The sequence below is a fragment of the Amia ocellicauda genome, chromosome 3 (assembly GCF_036373705.1).
Source record: "Amia ocellicauda isolate fAmiCal2 chromosome 3, fAmiCal2.hap1, whole genome shotgun sequence".
Taxonomy (NCBI): Eukaryota; Metazoa; Chordata; class Actinopteri; order Amiiformes; family Amiidae; genus Amia; species Amia ocellicauda.
The window spans coordinates 158,226-162,021 of NC_089852.1; positions in this window are offsets into that span (position 1 = coordinate 158,226).

Consider the following 3,796-nt stretch of genomic DNA (forward strand, 5'->3'; position numbering starts at 1 on the left):
TACAAGGCAATACAATTAAAAACAGGCTTGCGAATAAGGACTGGTGAAAGCAATGACAAGGTTTAGTTCTCACATGCCGGAGTTTGTCATGCTCTCGTGAGTTTCAATAGCCCACTGAGGGACAAGCTTTGGGAGAAATGATTTCCTCTGGGAGCCAGATCTGTGTTGCGGGCGGACAGCTTGAAACACAAGAGAGAGAGAATAAAGATGTTTCTCATTGATTTCCCCACCAAACAAGAAGCTAGTCAGGTGAGATCTTGTCACACACAGGAAACACGAGCTCTCCCCACCCCCCTCACAGTGACTGTGGCGCTGATCTAGCAACTACCATGACGTCAGGCACCGAACTTTGAACAGTACCACCATTCTGGACCTGTTCTGGAAAACCCAAACTTTACCCGTCCTACGATTTACATTTGTTTGAAAGCAATACATTTACCTTACAGTAGCAAAGTTCTTCTATAGAGAGCAACCAGACTTATTCCAGGTCTGAAGGGAATGTCCTACTGAGAGACTGAGGAACTGAACTTTTTCACCCTGGAACAGAGGAGACTACGTGGAGACTTGATCCATTCTTCAAAATCATGAAGGGCATCAACCACATGAAACCATAGGAGCTTTTCCAGATCAGCAGGGACACACGCACCTGGGGACAAAAATGGAAATTGGGCTTCAAGGCATTCAAGACAGAAAACAGGAGACACTTCTTCACACAGAGAGGCGTCACAATCTGAACAAACTCCCCAGCGATGTGGCCGAAGAGACAATTTGGGAACATTCAAAAACAGACTGGATAGGATCCTTGGATCACTCAGTTATTAATGGACACCAAACGAGCATGATGGGTCGAATGGGCTCCTCTCGTTTGGACACTGTCTTATGTTCTTCTATACATGTATCAAATGCCAGCAGTTTATACTTAAGGAACACTACAGACATCTCTCCATTGTTAATGCACAGTATTACAAACATGAACATGTTCATGTGAAGACCTGTTTCTGTCCTTGAGACGTTCACATTGGACTGTTAACACCACCTCCCCTGGGTCCTTGCGTGAGAGAGACGAGACGGGCGCGGCCGCTCCGACGCTGGAGCTGTGTGACGCTGCTTTCAGGGCTTCTCAGCTCGGAAGCAGCAGGGGATTCTTGTCCTCATCAGCGCGAGATGCAATCCTAATCAGATCGCTCTCACTGTGTCATTAAGTCGAACAAATAATATCTCTCTGGAAGTGCCAGGACAAGCTTTGCCAAGCGATCATACTTTTTACCTTTTTTTCCTTCTATTTTGTTACATTCCACCCCAGCTTTGTTATTCTGCAACACGATAAATTAACAATAATTACCATCTAAATGAGACGGCTTACAACACATTACTGTGCATTACCACGTGGTCCTGCAGCTCACAGACGGCACTGTGATGTCCAGCACATGTGCACGACCTGTAACGCGTTCACTCCTCTTTCCAGTGCAGTTCCCTCAGAGGCTTGTCTTCCCAACGTAGAATAATGACTCTTAATGAATTCAGAAATGCCCAATCTCCAAAACACTGGGCACAACCCTCCCTCCCTTCCATCCCAGCTGCCTTTATCCAACTCAAAAGACACCCTTAAAAGTTCAAGGCACTGAAACAGAACAATCCTGCCCCTGTGCCTCCTCTCCTCTTCAGGACGAACCTCTGCTCGGCCCCGCGCTCTCATTGTCGTCGGCTCTAATTGCCCTGTCAGTCTCCGTGTGCGTCTGTGTGCCGAGCTCATTCAGCGCCGCTCCCTCCCCATTGTGCGGCAGTGGCCGGGCCTTCCTGCACATCGATGCTCCTTCATGCTTAACTGGGGATGAGCATGTCACTGCGGCGTGGTGATTAATTACATCTCCCACTCGATCAGATGCATAATTACAGCTCACCTAAATATTAGCTTGAGAGAGCAGATCCCCTCGTCCTGCTGCTCCCAGACACCAGGGTTTTTTCTTGTGATTTTCTGGCTCTGTGCCTCTCGGGGTGGGGGCGAGGGGGGTGGGGGGGCACCTGCTTGCTGAGCCTTGACTGGTCTGTGTAACATGTCCATTGCATCCCTTTAAAAGTCAAGAGGTCACTGATTTTTGTATTTTAATTATGTCAGTTAAACAAGGTATCTCTGGCCCTTTGCCAGGGGTGAGCAGAGACTTCCATTACCAACAATTAGACTCATGTCATACACTCTGAAGAGTCCATAATAATCAGGAGAACGAGATGTGGGGACAGTATAAGGAATTGATTAGGAGCAGCTGCAACGAGGACCATTCAGGGGGCCGTCCTGTTTATGCGTTTTACAAACGTTTGGTGTCCATTTGGGGTCTTAAAGAAGTAAGAAGTATGAGCATTTTTATGCTGGGTTAGGTCAAGACTCACGTGCTGTCCGATGTGAGTCCTCTCCTCTGTGCCTGGAAACTCCGGTGGAGGACCCATATATGGTCAAGCACGAGCAAATTTAAGACGTATGTAATGTTTTATATTGGGGGGCTCATGTGAGGTATTAGCCCAAAACTGCTGGTAAAAACTGGTTCTCAACAAACCCTGTTCTTCTGCGTGTCAAGGCTAAACTTCAGTACAGGAGCACAGTGAGGCAGTGACCTCGTTTCACAGACACACAGGGAAACCTGCACTTGTAGTGAAAAACCCAGATTCCTCGATGATTAACAGTCAGTATTTGACTAGAACCAGACTTTCTGTGTCACATCCAAGGCGTGTCACATCTTCTACAAACAGCTGAGGTGGACTGGGTGTGACAAACGCATGCCAATAAAGGACACATGTAGATTGTTGCCTTTGATGTGTCCCTCTGTTGCCCCAGCAGTGTAGTTCTCACGGAGGAGGAGAATCGGGAGCTTAGTTTGATTGTCTTCTACAAAGGAATGGAGGCTGAGTTCTCTTCGGAACGAATGGAGTCAGCTTGAATCGCTATGATGTTTCTAGGCCGTTTAATTATTATGATTTATAATTTTGTATGCATTATATTAAGATGCCTAATGCACACTGCAGAGGAGTAGAAGGATCCAGCAGCTGTCGAGACATATGATGTGATTTGGGAAAGGTGTCTTTTACTCTTTACAGTACAGCATGGCTGAACAGCTGCTCCGTCAAGGTGCGTTTCCCTTTGATAATTAGAGACGCTCTGCGCAGCCAGCTCCGCTGACGCACGGCGAGCTCAGGGACGCCTCTGCCGCTGCAGGTTTACATTACAGAGGAAACGAAACAATCAGCCGGCCAGCAGAGACTGCGGTGGCAGGAGCAGAAAGACACCGCTTAACTTTGGAGCAAAACAAGAGAGGCGCTGCTGCTGTCAGCATTGATCAGCTCTCAGCCCTGCGTTCCCCTGCTTTCGCACAGCAGTTCAGGCACATTATTGAAACGCCATTTCATTTGGTTTTGCAGAAGTGCAGTCAGCAGCGAGAGGGGGTCTGCTGTAATTCACTTAAACCCTTTCAGAACAGGATGAAGGGTTTGGCAATTGTACCAATCCATTCTGTCACAGGGCCTTGGCTTTTGGCACCTCTTTAATTAAACAATTGGACCCTGGGAAAGTTCAATTAGGCAATTTAGTAAAGTGTTACCATAGCCCAAATCTGAAGGCTATCCTTGAGTGAAGAATTTGAATGGTGCTGAAATGAGTGTCACATGATTATACACTGAATACACATTTTTGGTAAAGATACAGATGTTTTATCAGTGTTAATTATTGAACATGATGTCATGGATAACGAGACTCTGTTGCCCATTAGCTCTTTAGCTGTTAATCGTCTAGTGCTGCCTCACACAGGTG